This window comes from Mauremys reevesii, linkage group 13 (genome assembly GCF_016161935.1).
Source record: "Mauremys reevesii isolate NIE-2019 linkage group 13, ASM1616193v1, whole genome shotgun sequence".
Classification (NCBI taxonomy): Eukaryota; Metazoa; Chordata; order Testudines; family Geoemydidae; genus Mauremys; species Mauremys reevesii.
The window spans coordinates 45,643,963-45,667,553 of NC_052635.1; the positions used below are offsets into that span (position 1 = coordinate 45,643,963).

The window sequence follows — 23,591 nt, forward strand, 5'->3', positions numbered from 1 at the left end:
TTGTGACTCCCACATTCATTCAGTGAAGAATGAGGGGGGATTTGATAGCTGCTTTCAACTACCTGAAAGGGGGTTCCAAAGAGGATGGAGCTCGGCTGTTCTCGGTGGTAGCAGATGACAGAACAAGGAGTAACGGGCTCAAGTTGCAGTGGGGGAGGTTTAGGTTGGACATTAGAAAAAACTTTTTCCCTAGGAGGGTGGTGAAGCACTGGAATGGGTTCCCTAGGGAGGTGGTGGAATCTCCTTCCTTAGAGGTTTTTAAGTCCCGGCTTGATGAAGCCCTGGCTGGGATGATTTAGTTGGGGATTGGCCCTGCTTTGAGCAGGGGGTGGGACTAGATACCTCCTGAGGTCCCTTCCAACCCTGAGATTCTGTGATTCCGCTTCAGGTCCGTTTGAGCCAACAGCAGCCATGCAGGCTGGATCGTATCATACCCCGAAGAGCCACTTTGGGCATGGGGGCTCCCCCGCAACCCTCTCGCTGACGCCCCTCCCTCCTGCTGAAGGCGTGGCTCATTCCCTTCACGTGGCCTGCCCCAAACCCAGTGCTCTGGGCTCCAGAGTGGCCACCCCGGGGGCAGGGCGGCTCTCAGCACCGTATCTGCCCTGGCTGTCGTGAGCCGGCTCTAAACCTGCCTGGGGCAGCAAAACCAAGGCCGTTGCCTTGGCGCGTCGTGCTCTGCACCTGGGTACAGGCACCGGTGTTTACACGTGCACACAGAGAGGAGAACAGCTGCCGCTGGAGGGGGCAGCCTGCAGCCAGGAAGGAGCATCCCTGAGCCACTAACAGAAAAGCAAAGGGACGAAGGAAGAGTCCCAAGTCAACTGGATTCCTGCAGCCAACAGGCTTCCAATGCACAGGCTGTCTCCCCCCGACGCTGCCCTCTGACCCAAGCAGAGCGTTACACTGAGACCCGACGCCCGGGCACGCTGCCCCGCTGCTGGAGCGTCTCCCCAAGCCTGAGATGAGCACGGCAACAGGAGGACAAGGAGCGACTGCTCACCCCTCTAAGGAAGGGTCTAGAGCGCTGGACAGCACACAACTGCAAAGCGCACCATAAGCTGCAAGCCAGCCTTGTGGCGTGACCAGCTGCCGTGTGGCAGGGGCGAACCACAGGTTTGTGCATCCTGGGCCGGCAGGAGCTGAGGTGCCCTGGAGGGAGAAGAGTGCCTGTACGATACCTTGGGCAGGCCCCCCCACCCCACCCCGCAGAGCGGCTGCCTTAGGGTGCAGGACGGAGGAACCAAAGACGGTCTGGCAGTGAGCAAAGCGCGTTCTTCGATCACTGGCAGGTAAACAATGGAAGGAAGGGAAAGGAAGAGAAGTGAGCCCTAATGGAACGAGGGGTGTCACAGGCAGCCAGGGCGAGAGCCCCCCTTCGGAGAAATCCCCAGCACCAGCCTGCCCCCACCCCCTGCGCACTTCAGCGGCTGCAGTCCCTTTAAAAGCCAGTATGATTCACCCCCTCCCTCCCCCCAGTCTGCACCACGTGATCCACCAGACCCAGGCAGCAGCCCAGAGCTGGGGGGAGGAGGGGGGGAATTGCACACAGGGCCTCTGACTGCCAAGCACTTTATCTGGGTCAATGTCTAACCGAGAAAACCACGGGCGGGGGCTGGCCATGCCGAATGAGCAGAGCGGGGGAGACAGTCTCCAGCCGGGGAGGGGAGCGAGGGCTTTTGGCTCGGGTTGTTCAGCGAGGGCAGGGGAGCAGCATCTCAGGAGAGGCTGTAAGGGGGGAAATTGCTCCCCTCTGGGGTCACTTAAAACACCTGGTTCGTCTCCGTGCATGATAATACTCTGCCAGCCAACGAATTATCCCCACAACTCCCCTCCCCAGCTTAGGCAGGCAGCCATCCTCCTCCCCTCTAGATGGGGAAACTAAGGCACGGAGGGATTAAGTGACTTGCCCAAGGAGACACAATGAGCCAGTGGCAGAGCCAGGATGAATACTCAGGAGCCCTGGTGCTGGATCACCCCCCTACCCTCACTGGCTGACAGCCCAGCGCTGGCTTGGCGAGTCTACTCTGCTGCCCAAGGGCCTGGAAACACTGGCTCTCTGTGAAGGGACAAGTGGTTCTCAGCCCAGAGACGGGAGGCTGGCAGGGCCTGCTGAGCTCTAGGCAGCAAGGGTGGGTCATGGGCTCTAGTCCATACATGCCAGGTACAAGCCAGCAACCCCTGCCGGGTATCACCAGCTGAGAGCCAGAAGCGGCATCATGGGGTGACAGAGCAGCTGGAGAGCTCTGGCCTCTGCTTTTCTAGGGGTGGAAAAGTCACGCCCAGGCCCTGTGTACGTCGCACACGTGACAGAACACAACATACGACAAAACAAAGCACTGGCCCTGCAGTGGCGTCTCCCATCCCGTGGGGCTGGCTCTTCGCTCCAGGCGCTGTGACCTGGCCCACAGGATTTGCTGCACTGCTCAGGTTGGGCCCATCCCTTATGGCTGGGAGATAGCCAGGCCAAATCTGAGCAAGTGGGGACCCAAAACACAGGGTCAGATTCTTATTTGCTCTAAGTTTGGCCTGGCCATGTCATTGTGAGGGACGGGCAGCAGGGCCAACCCTGACCATGCCCCAGGTCACAACCAAGCTGGGCCCAGGCGGGTGGGAGAGGAGCGGCAGGGCAGGCTTACCACGGAAAACCCAGGAGAGGCAGGCAAGTGGGGGGATGCGGGGGGACGGGAATAGAGATAGGGAGGAGTCCCTGGAGCTATTGGGGGGACTGAAGAAGGAAGCAGTTGGGGCTGGGACAATCCATGGGGTTGTGGCACTGAGTGGGGTTGGAGAAGTGGCGGTTACAGGGGGGCTGCAGTACTGGGTATATTTCAAGGGGAGAAGCCTAAGGAACGGTCCAGGCTATTTTGGGGTGGCTAACTGTGGTGGGGACTGGTGAGTGCCTCAAGGCATGAAATAATGCCTTATCAACGAATGGGTATAGATCCTAGGTTATCTGTACCACAGAGACAGGCACTGGAAGTATTTTATTAGCATAAAAAATAAAGCAACATTTTAATGGCTAAAACAAAACAACTAAATTCCCAAAAAATAAAACAAAAATTAAATCACACTCTGAAGCCAAGCTCTTCCTGCTGGAGATGGCACCTCCTGCTGGTCAGCATCTCCCTTCCCCGCCATTCTTCAGCCCAGGAGGCTGCTCTGACACTCCTCAGCTTTGTGTGGCTTCAGGCCATCCCAGACATAGGTCAGCACGTGAGGTTCCCTCGGCGAGGGGGCTCGATTGCTCTCGAGCCTGCCCAGCCTGCGACCGTCACCTGCTCTCTCTATACCAGCGCTCTGCCTACGAGGGGATTGGACTCCTTTGGCAGAGTGGGGTAGGATCCACAATCCAACACACTCCCGCAGACACACACTGTCTCCCTGACTTGCGTCCAGAGACGCTGGCTTGTTCCTGCGCCCCAGAGGAGAGCGCCGAGCCCACGCCGCCTGGCTGAGCGTGCTGCCCACTACCTTCTCAGCACTTGGCCGAGGGCATCACGCCAGGACCCCCCACGCCCCTGCCCACTTCCCCGGGCCCTCAGCTTCTGGGGGGAAATAAAACACACACAAAAACCCAAACTCCACAGCCCACCCTCCCCGTCTCCCAGTAATGAATATCCAACAGCAGGAGTTGGCCAGACTGGTGTATCTATAGCACATGTAGGGGACTAGAATTTCTTGGGTAGTTCTTTCTGTGCCAAATGTTGCACTCCCTCGCTCAGCTACCCACCCCCCCTCACCCTGTGGACTCCTTCCGAATTCCAGCAAGGAGCTCCAGGCTGGATTGATCCCTGGGGTTTCCCCACATCAGAGGGAGCAGCCATCTTTGGTACACACCAGCAACCATGCTGGAGCACGGCTTGTCAGCACGAACTACCAGGATCAACCTTGCCTTTGGCTTCAGGGGCTTAGCTTTCCTAGCCTTCAACTCCAAGGGAGAGAGCATTTTCCCAGCACCCTGATGCCTAACCCCATTAAACCACATTTTCACAGTCCTCCACTATCCCCAGAAGCTGACCCCTGCCCATCACAGTGCTCTGAGCCCAATAACCAGGAGTACACTAGAGTGTAACATCCCCCCAGAAACAAAACACCACGTGCCCCTGGTGGGCGGAGGTGCAGCAATGGCTCAAGTCCTGCAATGGCAGGGAATGGATTTGGTCAGACGCTCGCCCAAATGGCCTGGGTGTATCTCTGGAGACTGCCTAGGAGACAAAGCCGCCGGAATTGTGATGTCCCACCTGTTGGATCCCTGTGACCATCTGCTAAGCTTTGCTATCCTTGGCATTCAGATGGTATCGGTCTGGCTAGCCATTGCCTTCCCTGTGCCACACGTTAACATGGCCCAGACAGGCACAGCATTCTTGTCTCCCTGCGAGACCTGCGTCATTCCACTACTCCACCTCCACTATCATCTCCAGCAGACTCGGGCACCTGCTGCCACCAAGGGAGTGGATGGAGAGCACAAAATCCACTGAACCAGCAGTGTTTCAACCCAGCTCTTCAGAGCCAGTACCGGCCTCCGGCAGGTCTGGGATTTAGAGTCTCAGCGCAGACAGCGGGGCGCTGGCGTGCAAGAGGCGCTGACACTCCATTAACATTCTAGGCTTCACCAAGCCCACCCCACCCCCTCCCTCAAACCCGGAGCACAAATATGAACGTTCAACGCTGGCTGCTGCATGGCCTGGACTAGCACATACCCCACATGGCACAGACAAACCCAGCAGCGTCCCACCTCCCTCCCCGAGTGCCGCCACCAGCTCTAGCTCCTGGCCGTGAAGCAGAGCTCGGCTTTCCCAGCCAAAGAGACGGCCTCGATTGTGCAATCACCACAGTGGCCTTACGTTTGCACACCTGCCCTTCCTCAGCCTGCATCTGGCCCCGGAGCCAGTGTTTGGCAATTTGACTTTGTGCAGGGAGCAACACTGCTGTGTCCTCCTGCTGCAGGAAGTCGGAGGGGTACACTGGAGCCTGGGAGGGGGCATTCTGCCTGACACATGAAGTCATGAATCAGGGGAGGAATGAGAGAAGTCACCATTCCCCAGCCCCTTCCCACCAGGCACACACCCCACCTCCCCTTGCACCAATGACCGCCAGGAGTTTAAACGAACATGGTGGTCAATGAATCATTCCCCAAGGCGGGGGACTGCTTTACCGACGAGGGGGGGGGGGTGTCTGCAGTGATTGGATGGCACAGTGCCAGGCCAGCCAATTGTGGCAGCAAAAACAGCAAGAGAGATGGGCAGCTTCTCCTAAAGAGCTACTTTAAAATGGTTTCTTCCTGTCTTTAAATAAACCGGGGGGGGGGGGGGAAGAGGAGGAACGAAGAGCCAGCAAGACAAACGAAAAAACAAAAATCTTTTACTGCGTGTCGTGCCAAGACAAGAACTCAAGAAGCCCTTCGCTCAGGGGCCCGAATCTGGATTCACTGGGAAGCACGATCACAAAGCTGAACTGAATCCACCGCACGGCCAAACGTCTGGAGTGCAGGACAGGCCAGCCCCGAGGGAAGAGACTTGGAGAGCCGGAGCCTCCACGGTTTGTTATTTTCTATTTCCGCCAGTGAATGCAGAGCTCCTGAGACACCCCAGAGCCTTACAAGCTGCAGCCCCGTCTACACGAGGCTTTCCCCACCATGCAGGATCCCTGCACGCTGCGGATTCATACAGCAGCTGGGCCTGTTTGAGGCACTTGGCTTCACAGCAGCCCTGCCAGCGCGCCTGCCAGCCAAGTGCCGCTCATTTGCGGTGACAGCCGCACGCTGGCCCCACTGGCACTCAGAACCAGGGCTGCAGACAGAGGGCAAGGCTTACCCAGCAGCTCCTCCTCCCGGAGGCCATGAGCAGGCAGCCAAGAGTCCCCTCCCCATCACCCCCTGCAGCAAAGCACAGCGGGAACGGCTAGAGGGGCAGCTAGTCAGCAGTGCTGCATCCTGGACTGCGGCGCACGCCACTCCGAGGAGGCAGCTGTGATGTTAGGGAGGCCAGGCCAGAGCAGGGGACAGAGACATTCAGGGAAAGGAAGGACAGAGGAGATGGGTATGGCAAACTGGCCCATGGGGGCAGTGGGCTGGGGGAAGAGAGCAACAGGGATAGTCGTGGGGCTCCTGCGCAGGCCAGGACTCCCCAGCCCGACTCAAAGCAGCGTGATGAACAGTGCAGCATTTTCTGCTCCTGGGTTAATATTTAGCAGGGTTGCTCCGGTTTCCCAATCCCCGTTTGCCAAAGCGCTGCCAAGTGCGCACAGAGTTTGCTGCTGCCTGCCATCCTGTCCCTCCCACAGCACTGCAAGCTTCCCGCCTCCTGGGCGTCATCGGGCTGGTGCTCTGCAGCCGGGAGCTGGATACTCACGGATGGCATGGGCAGGCTACGCACTCGCAGGGAGAAAGGAGAGAACTGGGAAGATTTACAGCAACCCATCTCAATCCCCTTACTAATCTCCTGGTCCCAGCTCCGCTCAGTCCATTGCAGGATCCCTTTCAGGAATTTAGGGGATCTGGGCAGGGGCGGCCAGTGGATGCTGGAACAGCATGAAGACACTGCAGCTACCACTAATCCAAGCGTTCCTTATGTGGGACACTGGTAGACCTTTCTGTTCTCTCGAGTGTTTTCACCCGCTGCCTGTTATCCTCATATGTAAGCACGGAGCATCCGTGCTGCTGTCCCCGGCAGGCCAGCTGGGAATCTGATCTCAAATCCATGCCATCAGCTCATGAGAAATGATACAACTCAGCTCTCAGGATCATGGCAGCCCCCATTCATGTGACTCCCCATCCCACCCTCCATCAGCGGGTTTCCACACGAGCAAGGCCCGGATACTAATGCCTGGGAAGCACCTTGGAACTCTTGGGTAGGAGAGATTCTAGTCAAACCTCCCTAGTGCCAAGAGCAAAGGCACTTCCGTTAGTTCTAGCCTCTCTCTTACCACCATCACCTCAGCCAACAGCAAGGAGGATGGGAGAGGCCTGGGAAGAGATTTATGGCCTCTCTGGAACTCTATTGGGAAAACACAAGCATCGCATTGAAAGTCCCAAAGCCAGCGGTCTGGGCTCTTCTGGGCTAACGTTCCCAGTGCCCACATTCACCGCGCAGATGTGCAGGCCATTAGAGGGGAGAATCTGGCCAGACAGAGCATCATGTTGGAACAGGATTAATGGTTTAACCACAGAATTGTGCAATGCTACCGCCTGGATTGGGGAGCAGTTGGATGGTGGTGCTGCAGCTGCAGGGAGCTTGGTGGGGGAGAGAAAAGTCTGCACGATAGAACTCCATCGCATATCTTTGGCTAAACAGAACAAGTGTAGGAAGATACCCCTCACTTGTGATTAGCTGTTTCGAGCCCAGCTCACAGTTACTGGCTGGGGCAAAGGGATACAGCTATATACAGAGTCTACTCAGAGGTCAATCTTAGCCAGTCCAAAAATAAACTAGAGGCCATTTTAATCAAATATACAACAGCCAGTGGTTTCCTGGTAGGCATCTCAAGCTAAGCAGCATATGCCTGGTGCAGTACTAGGAGAGGCAACCTACCTGCACACACCAGAATAGTGTGGGTGACTCAGTAGGAGACACTCTTCAATTATAGTTGGTATTGCACCAACAGTAGAACCCTCTTTCAGCTGAGACTTAAAAAACAAAGTCCTGGGCATTTGTGGCCATATGAGATCCAAAGGACACCCCTCTGCACCATTCCAACTCTAGCAATCACAATCCCCCTGCAGTGTCAACAGATTCAGCATCTGCTTTACTATTTCTTAGTGATGCTGGGTGCCATTGAACTGTTACTGTAGTTCACACCAGAGGTGGCTGCACTTCAGTGGTGGGTAAGCCCTTCTCTCTCCACCGAAGAGCTCACAGTTCAGGGCACTCAGCCATTTCAGCATCCCTAAACACAGCATCCTGCTCATTCAGACTCCCCCTTTCTATGAGCCCTACCCTGCAAATAATTTACTTATGACTAGGACTGTCTGAAGCCAGAAAAAGACTGAAAATTAAAGGCAGTCTCTTTGGTTCAAATAAATAAATAAATAAATAAAAACACCCTCTTCTGCACTGATGTGTTCACTGGCTGCACCCCAGAGATGGCAGCATGTGAAGTGCTTTGGGGTGAAGTGGATTGGATACCTGCACGGCCACGATTAGACAGTAACCAAGTCTGAAAAGTCCCTAGAATACCACTGCAAGAATAATGCGTGTTTCTCATTAGCTCTAAGATTTCAGACATGGGCTACAGTATGGGAGGAAGGGTGCAGCTCTGACAACCAGAATATAAAACTCTGAGGACAACTGAATTTAGTTTATTTCTTGAAGCAATGCCCCTTGAGTGAGAGGGTGCATGAAATTCTACTCTCAGAAGCAGAGCTGGTGGGTGTTCAGCAGAGAGAGAAAGAAGTAAGACAGTGGGGGAGGTTATGCAAAAGCAGATCCGAAGTCTTGAAGTTTAAAAGTGAGCTGTGTGGGGAGAGATTAGACTCATGCATCCAGAGTGCTAATAATATGGGGGGGGGGGGGGGGAGAGAGAACTGCCTTAAAAAAAATTAAATTCAGATCTTCTGAGGGTTTGAGAAGTAGATGTTTTAGTTCAACCACAAGTTGTTGGGCTCCATACAAGAATCAATGGGTGAAGTTCTCTGGCCTGTGTTACGCAACAGCTGTCATATGTGCTGCAGCGCATCAGAAAGTACCTGAGCTGTAAAATGCTCCCTTTCCTGTTTTCAGCCAGGAGGGGGTACACACACTCTGGGACCAGGCTGGCACAGTAATTTGATTTAGCAGTGTGCTATGCAATGTGGCTGCGCTGTACTCTCAAGCAGGGCACAGCTGGCTACGGCTGGCACCAAGTCACACCGCTCCAACCACTGAAGCGAAACGGTGACGTTCCGTATCACGCCAACACAGTTCCTCTCATCCAAAGAGAGGCACATTCATACAGGGTCCGTTCAGAGCGGCTGCAAAATCAGCAGCGCTGGGGAGCCCTGAGATCAACAGGCCAAAATACAGGAAACTGCTGTGGAGCAGGAACTCCCTCTGCACTCCCAGGTCTGCAGAGGCTGCAGCCTAGACCCTGCAAGGAGCATGGAGAGTTCCCTCTTGGCTTTGCAGGGAAACTGTAGGGGACGAGGGTGGCCAGTCGGGTCCACTGGATAAGAGCCTCCTGGCTCTCTAACTGTGGAGCAGCCGGCTAGTTGCTATTTAGGCCTCCTCCCAGCAGGGGAAGCCGCGGTTCAGTTTGCCAGGCATTGAAGTATCCAGGGTCTGGAACTGTTAAGGAGCAAGAAGCTGATGGAGCCCCCACTTTCAAGCCAAGATTCACCCACTTCCTTGACCCCCCTGCCCCCCCCCGTTACACATACCTTCTGCAGAACGGCACTTGCTTTCCCGTGTTTGTTCTGAAAACACCCAGCCTTTTTAGATGCAAGTTTTGTAAGAAAAGCAGCAAAGCGCCCTTTGGCTCATGTCCAGCGTGACTAGTTCAGATAAGAACGAGCAGCAACGGCAAAATTAAAAATCAAACAAAATTAACCAGTCAAGCCACAGAGCGTAGCTCAGCAGCATGCACCGACACATTACGAGACATCACGACGTAGGTAAATTGTTTCTTGCAATCCGAGTAGCTCAAAAGAAATAAGCAGAGCAGTTTCACTCTGGTTTTTGATGTGTTGTCTAAAACCAGGATGTTTAAAAAGGATGCTATAATCTAACGTGTCAGGCTTCCTTAGGAATTTGTTTTACTATGGAATCCAGAAATACTTAAATTATACATATTAAGGCTTAAAATAAATGGGCACAAAAAGGAGAAATTTGCGTGTTTCAAAATTTTTTTTGAAGATAGTAGAAAATGAATCAATAAAAGGTTTGGAAATCGATGCTCACGGTAGCTCCTTTTCTGGCCCTAAAGTCTGTGAACCACTGTCATGCCAAGAAATTGGAACGCCCTTCTGCTCTCTACAGCTGGTCAGAGGAGTTAAACCCAGTCTACATTAGTAAAGTTTTCACCAGTGTAACATATTCAACTTAGGTGCTTAGCCTAAAGACTCCATTTTCGTTTACAGCTATTAATAAACATGTGGGAGAAAGGATGTCTGTGTTAAAGATTCAACATCCCAAGTTTCATGGGAAACCGAAGAGCCAGCAGAGCCAGGAATGAGCAGGTCTGACAATCCTCACGCTCTCAATACACCCTTCATTAGCCATCACAGAAAGGCAAAAATCCAATCTCTAAAAACTCCTTTGCAGGTCACATCCACAAAGGGACCCTGCCATTTTGAAGTATGCATAGGAAGCAAGCAGTCTCCTTCCTTCTCTTCTCAACAGCCCCACAGATCAGGAGGTGGGGAAAAAATTCTCTTAAAAAAGGTCAACTTTTCAGTAGTTATGCTGTTCGTTCCCCCTACCCCAATCCCTCCTGCAACTCTTTCAACGCCAACAATAACGACAAGTTTTGGTTACAGCCAGTTTCTCTATCAGGCACTGGGTGCCGCAGTGTTTGGGTTACAAACAGCACAGTGGAACAGTTATTTGTTTAAAAAACAACTCCTCACCCCCCTGCTGGACTAAAATGATACGTCTACATAAAGATCCATGCCGAGGGGGCCGGGTCACAGTTGGTGACTAGATCTGTATTTGGGGCCAAACTGAATTATTGGCCTTCTCGGAAACGCTGCTGCACTTGTTCTGGCTGGGGAGGGAGGGAGGGAAGCACCAAGCTTTATTCACACAAACCGCAGGCCCCAAGCAGCCGGTTATCAGAGAGCATACGGTGCACAGGGCTTGAGGGTTTTTTTTTTTTTGTTTAAATATAAACAAACAATTGCAATTACGGCAGGCCCCTCCCTCTCAAACACATGGCCAATCGCCGTCTCCATGGCGACAGAAGAGCCAATGGGAAGGCAGTTGCCAACTGGTTTGGCAGCTTAGTGCAAGGAGGCCCGCCCCCGGTCCAGCCCCTTGCTAGCCACCCCCACCCCCACCCCGGACTCCTCCTCCTCTTCCTGTGGCTGCTCTTGGCCCAGAGGTCGTGGAGCCAGAATTAGTCAACTCAGCAGCTGCAGCTCCAGCCCAGGGAGAGTGCACGAGAGAACATGGCCCGAGAGCCGGAGCGGGAACCAAGGCCCAGCAACGCGGCGCTTGCTGTCCAGCCCAGGAGGGAAGCAGTCGGCAGGCTCAGCTGCGAGGGCCTGGGAGAACCAGCAAGCCAGGGCTAGAGTCGCCGTCGAGCTGGGGATCTCTGCTCTGGCAAGGCCACTCCTGGGCTCCTCACCCCACCAAGGGCCAGATGTGCTCTCTACCCCCTCCCTCCCACGGCTCTCGCCCCCAGCACTGCTCTGTACGGCCCTCCCCATCTTCTTAGGGCGCCTCCGTCAGACTGGCCCAGCAGAGGACGAGTCGGAGGTGGAGAAAGATGGGGTAGGAGGAGAGATTTAACTCATCCCCACTCCAAACCCCTCTCTGAGACAGGAGGCTGCAGCCATGTGAGCAACCCAAGCACTAAGCTATGTCGCCATCAGTAGGGCTGCATCGGAAGCGTTGAAGTCCCAGTGAAGCGAACGCCACCCTACGTCTCACAGCAGCAGAAGCCAACCGCTACATGGTGCCGAGGGCAAAAATCTACATCTTCGCCAGGAGCCACACATCTGGGCACGGCCGCGCTTCCAGCAAATCAGCACAAAAAAAAAAAAATCAAAGCTCCTTTGATAATAGCACAACAGTACAGCCTGAGAGGAAGTGCAGTCTAATAGATAGAGCACGGGACTGAGGGTCAGGAGACTGGGTTCTATTCCTGCCACTGACCTGCTGTACGGCCTTGGGCAAGTCACTTTGCTCTCCATTTCCCACCCCACCCCCCCATCCTTTGTTGGGACTCTTACTATGTGTTTGTACAGTGCCTAGCACAACAGAGCCCTGATCTCAGTGGGGGCCACCAGCACAATAAAAACCTCTCGGCCAACAAATGGATCATTTCCGTCAGAGTCTCCACATAAGGTTGCACCAGTTTAACTGAAGATGTGATGTTAAATTGATTTAGTTCAAGCCAGCGCAAAAAAGACACTGTGGACACACACATTTTGGTTTAAACCGGGTTTATTGCAGTTTAGCCTAAGTCGATAGGAACAGGTTTTAGCTGAACTGAAATGAGGGGCTTGCACTGGTTTAATTTAAATCAGGGCAAGTTTGTGCCCAGACACTCCCACAATTTTACCTCTTAAAACAATAAAGCACGAAACCACCATGGCAAGCAGGGTTGCCAACTTGGTAATATTTAAAAAATGGACACCCCAGCAGGAGTGCGGGAACCTCCCCTACTCCACCTCTTCCCCGAGGCCTCACCCCTGCCCACTCCTCTTTTCCCCTTCCCCCGCCATCGCTCACTGCTTTTTCCCTCCCATCCCCCCGACCTGGGTCAGGAGGGACTCGCCTGCGGAGCCAGGGCTGGGAGCTGCAGCCGCCTGTGCCAGGTAGGAGGCAGCCCCAGCTGAGTGGGAGCTGGTGTAGGTGATGGCCCAGCGCCTTCTCGCCTCCAGTGACTGGATAGTGTCAGGTCCCCTTTTCGATCGGGCTGCCCGGTCAAAAACCGGGCTGCTGGCCACCCTAACACTGGCCCAGTAATGTTTACGTCTTTGCGAACAACCTCACCACTGATGGCAGTAATGGAAATAGGACTTGTTCGTTCATGTGAGCGCCCTCTGCAGGCTGGATTCCGCTTCTGAAGAAAAGGGGAGGAGCCAGTGGCTATTAGACTGCTCAGAGGCCCCCAACCAAAAATATTTAAAGGGAACAGAGCAATTGATTTAAAAGGAACTATTAAGTGTGCAGGGGCCATTCCCCAGCCGCATGTAGTAGATCAGAGCCATGGTCACATTTCAGGTTTAAAGTCCTGAGGAGCATTTCTTTAGGAGTGCAGGCTTAAAATGGTAACGCTTAGGCAGCTCAGACACGAGGCTGCCTATGCCTCTAGCTAGGACGGGATGTGGCAGACAATGGATTCGGTACTAGGAAAGACAGGAAGAGACTCAGGGTGGCAGTTGAGCGAGCACCTAGAGAGTAAGATGCTGCATGTGAGGAGGCCCAGGTTCCAGCAGTGAAGTGTTTAAAGTGTGCGGAGGGTTCGTGGAAACATGGCACGGCTGATGAGAGCCACCAGTCTGGGAGGGAGGACGCTTTCTAGTTCAAGGACAGCCCTTACCATAGTCAGTAGAGATGGACCAGCTTTGAACAGAGCTCAGAATGTGGCCCCAAGACCGCTCCCCCCAGAGCGTCAGGGACAAAGCCCTGCAGCTGCTGTGCCTTCCAGGGATCAGGAGGAGCAGGTATTCCTTTTCCGATCCACCCTGCAGCAGGCGAGGCGCTCAGGCTCTACCCATGGGCTGGACTGAAATCACCATGGCCCCAGAGGACAGATGCCAAGCTAAGCTACAGCCACCACCTCATCAGCCGCAGCTACAGCCACCACCTCATCACTTCTGTGTCTCCAGTGAACTTCCCACCCACCCTCAACCCCAACACATCACTGCTCCAATGGCCTGGAAAACCCCAGCTGGAAGAAAGCAACAGCCAAGACCAAGCGCTCCCAAGGAGAGAAAGTCTTTTGCAAAGCAATAACTCAGGACTAGGACTGCAGGAAAGGGGGCCACTGCATGAAATAACACAGCCCTGGAAACGCAACAGCCTCCCTGCCCTCCGCTCCCACCTGACTCACGCACACTCACCCACCCACCCACCAGCCTGCCTTCCCACTTCAGAAGCGCACAACGGCGGCACCACAGAAGAGCATCTGCAGCTAGAGCGGCTCCAAGCAGAATGGAGATACAGAGGAGAGGGGAAGCCCCAAAGGCAAAGCCCCGACAAGACTGACGTGGTGTCATACAAAACAAATCAGCCTTGTGACTTCCTCTGAGACGCAGCCACTTCGCCAGCTGCCGGGACACGTTCACCACCAAGGTGGAACAGTGACAACAGCTGGTGCAATCATAGCCTAGGCAATCGGCTCAGCCATCCCTCGACACCCACTCGAGGGAGCAAGGTGCTACCTGGATTAAACACAAGCCTTCCTGAAGTCCATCATCCAGCACCCCTTCCACATCTCACCTTTAGTACCCAAACATCCAATCCTTAGCACCAGTCTGAGTCAGTGCCTGGGCTCCAGCAAACACCTTGCTCCTAAGAGACACTCCAAGGCATTTTGGGACATGTGGCCCCACATCTACACTGACGACAAGGAGGGAGGAACAGCTGAGCAACTGGAAGGACACCAGTGCTTCAGACACCCAGACAGCAAGGGGAGACCAGGCGGCCTGCAGATCCTAGAGCACCGGCAGTGGGAACGACAGATGAGGGGCACCAAGGAAGAAAGGTATCCAAAGAGAACAAGGGAAGATAAAGCAAGACACCTCAAAAATCCCTGCTAGGAAGCTATGCATCTATAAACAACAAACAGCTGAATTTATTATAAATCCCACTGGGGAGCAATACAAACGGACAATCCAGGCACATTTCTGTAACTATCTACAGATTAAACACTGCCACGGGCTTCTGGCACGCTTCCTGCATGGACTGCAAGGGTTGGGTCTCTCTGCTTTAGCTCTTCCAAATACACTTGGGAGTCACTCTCCCCTGGATGCAGTGAAAGCATTTTTTAAATATATAGCACTGGGCTCTGGTGATGAATCCTAGCTGTTAAGTAACAGTCCAGCGCCTCTTTCACTTTCTTTCCAGAAGTAATAGGTGCAGAACGTCTTGGAACAGGGACCGCCACCACCCAGCTTCCAGGATTGGAAACAGATCAGGCCCTTTAAACAGCAGCAGCAGCCAATGTTTACAGATGGGGAAGAGTCTGGATTGGTCTAGATTCCAAGATGTGCAGCTGCAAATCCCAAGTGGCTAGAACATCCCACCTCTGGTCATTGTGAAGGCTGCCAACAGCTTTCTACCACCACATGTGCATTTGTATAAACAGAGCAAAATCCTCCCTCTGCCCGTCACACCCCAGATGCATATACCGCCTTGAGATGGGTCCGAGGAGCTCTCCCTTGCATGCATGGGTGAGAACACACATGAGCAAAGTTCTGGGCCTGTGCAGTCTGCTCAGCTAAACAGCTGGGCTGGAAAAACACGGATGGACAGCATGCAAGGCCGGGAGGAGCCAAGTGGGCACGAGGCCAACCAAAGCTGTTTACTACTAGAGCGATTCCTTAACAGGCCCTCATTAGACTATTCTCCTTCTCCACCCCCTCTGCACACTTCCCACAGACACAACATGGGATGATTAAGTTCAGAGACACCCAACGCACGTGGCCATTGTGCAAAAAGAAGACTGGCACAGTGTGTCCTACGAGGGCACGCCTGTGTGCACATGCTGCATTCTAGGAACGCAGAGCGCCCGAGACGGGAAACAACCTCCGGTAACAGCAGGAACCATTTTTCAATCAGCTCCCAAACCACTGGCCTGGAAAAAAAAACAAAAAAACCAACCCTCCCTTGTTTTCCAGGAAGGAAACACACACAGCACATGTGCCAAACTCCACTGCCTTCTCCCCCGCAACACTCAAAGCTCCTCCCAGCCCTTCCCTGCAACAGGCACCAGAACTGCAACCAAACTAGCACTTTCATCGTAGTGTGGTGGGGAAGGAAAGAGGGCAGAAGGAGGAGTGGGGTCCCTACCCTGGAGCTCTGCTAGGTGGTGTTAGTCAAAGAGAGCACGGTGGGGAGGGCAGGGGGAATCCTGACCTCAACCCCTGTTGGGGAAAACTGAAGCAAGGGAGTATGATGGGCCCCCATGACGGAAACGGGAGAGGAGAGGAAAAAATTCTAGGCATGTGATAGAAGAGAACAGGAGCAAAGAGTGTGCAAGTTCTCCAGGAGAAACAGCAGGTACTGGAGGGATGCTACCAAGGTTGTATCACTCGAACCCCTCACCTTGGGCTATCACAAGGATGCTGAGCTGGGAGCCACCTTCTCTATGGCAGCCTCTGCACTTGCTGTGCCGGCATCCAGAATGGCCCGGGGCCCGGCCAAACACGTGTTATAGTTTTAGGAGTTGGATGAGATATGTCTCCAATGGCCAGGAGTCAGCATGCAGGCTGCCAGCCTCGATGCAATAACCCAGCCTCCCTCCACAAGCATCTCCCCCTCTTCAACCTTCCCTGCTACAAGACGCCGCCTCAAACCCATCATCTTCTGGACAGAAAACTGGAAGGAGGGGGCATGGAGTCTGATCCCACAACTAGCCAGAGGAGGATTGCTCTGCAGAGGCGATATGAGCTGAATCTCTGCCTATCCCCACCCACACTGCCCTCCCACCTAGGAGGACCCCACCCTTGCACATCTGGTGGGGAAAGGACCCCTTTCCCCAGGTAGCAGCATCCATGCATATGTTCCTGGGCTGCAAGAAATGGGGGCTTACATAAATGCCCTGAACATAGATCTGCTGAATATTTGGCATCTACCCCCAAGAGGGGGAAAAGAGCTTTCTGAAGTGAACAGAAAGATTCCTGTGGGGTAAGTCTTGCATGTGTATCTAGGAGGAATAAGGTCAGCCGGAGACATCCCTTTCCAGTAGACAGAGGAGACATACACTTGTGGCTGAGGCATTTGTGGCGCAGAGAATTGTAAACCAAGGAGGAGCAGATCCAGGTATTCAGATGAATTGGAATCAAGTTAGTCTGGACCATCAGAACTCACTGCTTCCCACCCAGGCTGGTTGTGATCCGACTCTCCTCACACTTTGCCACTTTACACATCACTCATACTATTAGCTGCTCTACATAAAAGTTGATGCTGTAATATTCCCTCTTGCAAGGTGGAATTTACTGTACTACCCATTTTCGGGTGGGGATGGAGATCTCGGGTCTGTTCTGTTCAGACCTCACACCAGGCTCATCACTGTAGTATCTGAGCACCTGTCATATGCAATAGCTGACTGCCCTGTCCCTTGATGGAAGGTTCATAGTATTGGTCACTGGGACCCTCCTCTATTCCTCAAAGGATGGGCCCTGGGTGCTCCCAGCCTGCATGTAAGAGGTCACAGCTCCCCTCTCAAACAATGGTGTAGAAAAGGGGGCAGGATTTTTTTCTTTATAACCAAATTGCTTTGTACACGCTCCGTACTTCCAGTTTGTTTGGAGAGTATCTGACCATCGGAGGGCACTTTCTAGAAGCCAGAATATGCTGCCATGAAGCCTTCTCTCTCCCAGGCTTCTGCTAACTCAGAATATCCACACTATTGTCCGCTGGAGGCTGCCTCTCCTTCCTTACCTCACCGTGTTGGGACGCTGGAAATGGCTATTTCAGTACCCAAGGTATGTGAAATCAGCCACTGTTCCCAGAGTCCCAAAGTGACTTGGCACAGCCACAGGGGAGAGTAGCGGCATTAAGTCTTGACTGTAACACTGTGTATTCCATTCACATAAGGAACAGGAAACAGCCAGCAGCAGTTTCTTTTCAGCACAAAAATCCAGGCCAGGATTTCTCCATTGCAGCCTATTCCAGGTGATGAGTGTTTTCATGCCCTTAACCCTGTATTAAAGCCAGAGATAGCATGCTTCAGCAGACAGCTAGTTCCCTTGCAGCGTGTGTGTGGACACAAACCAAAAAACCCTCAATAGGAACAGACTTTAGGAAAAAGGGAGATGAACTGGATTTTCCACACCTAACTGGGACAGGTCCCATTACAATCTGACAGCATCAAGCCTGCTATTATCCGAACTCCTGGCAAGGGTGCCAAACCCTTCTTTAAAGGGTCAACTAAATAAAACTCTGAAAGCCAAGACCCGTCAGCCCATGCCAAGCAGCTGTTGCCAAAAAAAAAAAAAATAAAAAAAAATAAAAGTCCCCCCCCTGCCACCACCACCATTTCTGGATTGGTGTCAGAACTTGTAACATGCTACTCGACAGCTCCAGAGACCATTCCCCCCCGGAGTGTGATTGGCCACAATTGGGCCATGCTATGGATACTGATCCAGTTACAGAACAGGGCTCCTCCCTTCTCTCTCCCCACTGCAGAGTGCTCCTTCCAAACACTGCCCCCTAGCAACAGCATTCCACACTGCAGCTCCTGGAAGCGGTCTCTGCACCCAGTACCTGATCCCAAGAGGTGGCCGTGAGCACTTCCAATTCCCACTGAGGTTAGTTCACTTCCAGAGCAGCAGTGATCTGAGCTGTACGGTCAGACCTGGACCTTGCTGTGCTCAGAAGTGTGGCGAGTTACAGCAGAAATCCAGGCTAAGGTAGGTGGGGTGGGGGGGAGTCAGGGCAGTATTTTAGGACATGCCTTAGCACACCGGCACTCTCTTTTGGAATCTAACCAGGCTCTCCCTGCCTGCTCTGCATCACCTGTAGAAGGAACCCCCCCTTTGATTCCTTAGTCTGGGCAAGGAGACAAACCCTGTCTGCCTACAGCTCCGAGAGGTAGAGACAGGCCCATGCCTGGGAACTGCACCGCCTGAAAGCGACTGGAGAGCTCGGCCTGGTATAAGGTTGGGAGAAGGGAAGACAAGACTAAGAGTGGAAGGGAGGAAAGATGGCGGGAAGCCAGCAGCAGCGGAGGCGTTTGCAGTCATCCCTCAAAGAGCAATCAGCCCCGAGCGAGTCCCTCGCTGCCTGCTGTAGCAGAGTGAGCTGCATCCTCCCTGTGCTAGCTGCCCAGTGCAAAACTGAACTTCACAAAGGCAAAGTTAGGACGGCTGGGCAGGGGAAGGACACATGGAACAAACTGACTCTGCAAGGTGCTGATGAGTATTTCCAATAGACGGGCTCACAACTTCCCACCCACACCAGGAGTTACTAAGAAGAGGGCTTGGAAAGCACCCATGTGACCAACACTTCCCCATTTCCTATGAGATGGCCTGGGTATGCTGTATCCCTGTCTTACCTCGGTGGCACCCTCATATGGCCGGGCCCTTTGTCACCAGCTAGTGGCTCAACTGCCTAGAAGAGTTTGCAACTACCTGGGCTTTTTAGCATAAGCAACAGATGCTCCTGTTTTTAGATGCAGAGGGAATGAGTTCAATCCCCACACAAGACCCATCCAGGGCTGTCATACAGGAAAACTGAAGTATTCATCCAAAATGATGGATCTCTACAGGATTACAAAATACTGGTTAGTCCCAGGTGGCGGGAGGGCTGCTCCCTCTTATTACATTGCACACGCATCACAATTATTACTTATGTGCACCAAGACCCCCCACTGCTAGTTGCCTTTAACTATAAGGAAAGGTAACGTGACAACAACGTGCCCTTCCACATTCTACATTTTACCAAGGATGCCACCCGGATTCGGCATCTCCCTTCGCACCCCGAACAGTAGATGCCTATTCACGAGGAGACTGGAAGTCTTATTAAGACTGGAGTCTTATTAAATAACTCAGCTGGAAACAGGCCTCCTTGGTGGTGAATTCTGTGAGCAAGGTAGAACCTACCTCACCCGTTATGAATCAGGCAACGTTTTTTAAATTTAAAGTTTAGAGATAGTCAAAAATCTTTTGGAGCTCCCCATCTGCAGTCAGTTCTGTAAGCGAAGCAAGAACTGGTCTCCCCATGTGCGTTTGCACAGGCCTCTGGGGCACCATGTCAGGGAATCCAGAAAGAGACACGCAAACTTCAAAAAAACCCCAAAAGGCTTATTTTAATTGAACACCTCTCCAAAGCTCATCCCCTTAGCAATATGGCCTCACTGATACTTCTTTAAGTAAATGCCCTAGTGCTCACCCCCTGCGCCTAAGGGATGCCCACAGAGGTAAACCACTATTTCAATTCAACAAGACAGACGGATTCACAGCCACCTCAGAAAGAATTAACACCATCCCCAAGTTAGCCTGCTTGAGGGAAGTGGACTGGACTGAAGAACTCAAGGATCTGAATGTACAGGAGGCTTGGAGTTAGTTTCTGCAACTTTGATTTAAAGCATCTGAAGCCTACATCCCCGAGCAAAGGGGGGTGGGGGGCGTGAAATGTGTAGAGAAGGGTTGCAGACCAAACTGGATGAACAAGCATTGCAAAACAGGTTAAGAGACAGCAGAGAGCCTACACAGAATGGAAGATGGGATGGATCAGCAAGGAAAGCTACCTCTGGGAGGTCAAAGTGTAGGGAAAAGTAAGAACTGCCAACACCCAAGCAGAGCTGGACCTTGCAAAGGAAATTCAAACCAATAGGTAAAGGTTCTTCAGCCATATAAATAAAAAGAAAACAAGGAAAGAAGGGGGACTGCTAAACACTGAGGAGGGGGTGAAGATTAAAGATGATCTGGGCGTGGCCCCTACACCTAAATGAATACTTTGCTTGAGTGTTCTTTGTTTTTTTAAGGAATAATTAGGAGCTTGGAGGCAGTGACGGGGGCCTACGGGGAACAAGGATATGGAAGAAGAAATTACCACATTTGAGGTGGGAGCCAAACTCAGACAGCTTAATGGCACCAAATCAGGGGCTGGATAATCTCCATCCAAGAATATTAAAGGACATGGCATATGAAATTGCAAACCCAAGAAGCAAGGATTTTTAATGAATCCATAAATTCAGGGAGTTATATTCTGGCTGGAGAATCTTAAATATAGGTACTATATTTTCTTAAAAAAAAAAAAAGTGATACGGGAAACTACAGGCCTGTTAGTTTTACCTCAATTGTATGCAAGGTTCTAGAACAAATTTGAAAGTAAGTAGTTAAGGCCAGAGGTAAATGGTAACTGAGATAATATACAACATTGTTTTACAAAAGGTAGATCACACCAGATCAACCTGACCCCTTTCTTGGAGAAGATAACCAATTTTCTATACAAAGGAAATGCAGTAGATCTAATCTACCTGAATTTCAGTAAAGCATTTGATACAGTTCTGCATGGGAAATTATTAAATTGGAAAAGTTAGGGATTAATATGAGAATTGAAAGGTGGTGAAGGAATTGGTTAAAGAGAAGAGTACAGCAGGTCATACTGAAAGGTGAATCATCAGGCTGGAGGGATGTTACTAGTGGAGTTCCTCAAGAATAGTCTTGGGATCAATCTTATTTAACATTTTCATTAATGACCTTGGGAGCGTGCTAATATCATCTGTAGATGACAAAGGTGGGAGGTATTACCAATATGGAGGAGGACCAGAATATCCAAGATTTACATGACCTTGAAAACTGGAGTAATAGAAATGGGATGAAATTTAATAGTGCAAAGTCATGAATTTAGGGACTAACAACAAGAATTTTTGCTATAAGCTGAGGACCTACCAGTTGGAAGTGACAGAGGAGAAAGACCAGGGGGTATTAGTTGATCAGATGACTATGAGCTGCCAATGTAATGTGGCCATGAAAAAGGCCAATGCAATCCTAGAATACATCAGATGAGGTATTTTCAGTAGAGACAGGGAAGTGTTATTACCATTATACAAGGCACCAGTGAGACCTCATCTGGACTACTGTGTGCAATTCTGGTCTCCCATGCTTAAGAAACATGAATTCAAACTGGAATTGTGCAGAGAAGGGCTACTAGGGTGATCAGAGAAATAGAGAACCTACAGTACCTGAGGAGTCTCATGGAGCTTGGCTTGTTCAGCCTAACAAAATGAAGGCTATGGGGAGATACAATTGCTCTCTATAAATACATCAGAGGAATAAACACCAGAAAGGGAGAGGCATTATTTAAGTTAAGGGCCAATGTTGGCACAAAAAAATGGATATAAACTGGCCATCAATAAGTTTAGCCATCAGAGGAGTAACATTTTGGAACAGCCTTCCAAGGGGAGTGGGGGCACAAGACCTAACTGACTTGTTTTAAGACTGACCTTGATAAGTTTATGGAGGGGATGGAATGATGAGATTAACTACAATGGCATACGACCCATCCGCAACTGTTATTAGCAAATATCTCCAATAGCTGAAAGTAGAACACTAGATGGGAAGGGCTGTTACACTACGGCGAATTCTTCCCCGGGTGTCTGGCTGGTGGGTCTTGCCCACATGCTCAGGGTTTAACTGACTGCCATGTTTGGGATCAGGAAGGAATTTCTCCCCAGGTCATATTGGCAGAGATCCTGAGGACTTTTAATCTTCCTCTGGGGCACAGGTCACTTGCTGGTTTGAACTAAAGTAAATGGTGGATTCTCTGTAACTTCCGAGTCTTTAAATCAAAATTTGAGGACTTCAGTAACTCAGCCAGACCTACTATTATGTGCCTACTATAGGAGTGAGAGGGTGAGGTTCTGTGACCTGCGCCATGCAGGAGGTCAAACTAGCTCAGGGGTCGGCAACCTTTCAAAAGTGCTGCGCTGAGTCTTCATTTATTCACTCTAATTTAAGGTTTCGTGTGCCAGTCATACATTTTAATGTTTTTAGGGCTCTTTCTATAACATAACTAAACTATTGTTGTATGTAAAGTAAATAAGGTTTTTAAAACGTTTAAGAAGCTTCATTTAAAATTAAATTAAAATGCAGAGCCCCCTGAACCAGTGGCCAGGACCTGGGCAGTGTGAGTGCCACTGAAAATCAGCTTGCGTGCCAAAGGTTGCCTACCCCTGGACTAGATGATCATGAATCTGAGTTTTCCCTTTCTCCCAACACCATCTGTGGCTTAAAAGTCTTCAGTCGCATAGATTATGAAGCTAGAAGGGACCACTGTGATAATCTAGTCTAACCGCCTGTATAGCGTAATCTAGTGTAACCAACTTCCCTCAATTAATTCCTGTTTGAACCAGAGCAGATCTTTTAGAAAAGCATCAGTCTTGATTTTAAAAATAGTACAGAATCCCACGTAACCCTTGGTGAGCTGTTCCAAGGATTAATTACTCTCACTGTTAAAAAAGTACATCTTATTTCCTGGCTGAATCAGTCTAGCTTCAACTACCTGCCACTGGATCTTTTTAAACCTTTGTCTGCTAGACTGAAGAGCCCATTATCAATTTTTTGTTCCCCCATGAAGGTACTTATAGACTGTGATCAAGTCCCCCACTTAACCTTCTCCTTGTTAAGCAAAATAGATTAAGCTCTTGCAGTTTCATTGGGAAAATGCCTAATAATCCTCTGATCTTTCTTGTGGCTCTTCTTTGAACCGTCTCACATTTATCAACATCCTTCTTGAACTGGACACAGCATTCTAGCAGTGGTCGTTCCAGATACAGAGGTAGCATAAGCTCTCTACTGCTCCATGTCCCCCTGTTTATACATCAAAGGATCTCACTAGCTCTTTTGGCCACGGCATCACACTGGGAGCGCATGTTGGACTGATTATTCCCCAGAATTCCAAGAATTATTGAGGAAGAGGGGGGACAGGAGTGGAGGGGGGGAAGACAACCAAAAAAGTCAGCAGTGACCCAGCAAGCTCCTCAGCCATTTCTTTTAAAACTCTTGGATGAAAGTTATCCAGATCTGAATCCTCTAAATTTCCCCCCTCTGATAAGTCACAACTGCAGATTCCCTGGGCCAGAACAGCAACGTCTCATTTATTCTGTCCTCTCCACTAGGCATCACTCTGACTGCATCTGCCTTACAGAACTAGTAGCAGATCCCTCCCAAGGAGGGAAGTGGATTCCTCCCCTTCCATTGCTTTTTTAAACTCAGGCAGAGCACAGGGCAAACAGAGAGCCTCTATCCTGAAATCTAAGAAGATTATAAATAC

The 23,591-nt window shown here is 51.4% G+C and overlaps 1 protein-coding gene across 5 annotated transcripts in view; it reads right to left on the minus strand.

Moving 5' to 3' along the window:
- The window catches only part of SLC2A4RG (SLC2A4 regulator), a 40,774-nt gene that overhangs the window by 10,094 nt on the left and 7,089 nt on the right, over positions 1-23,591 (minus strand). The window lies entirely within an intron of this gene.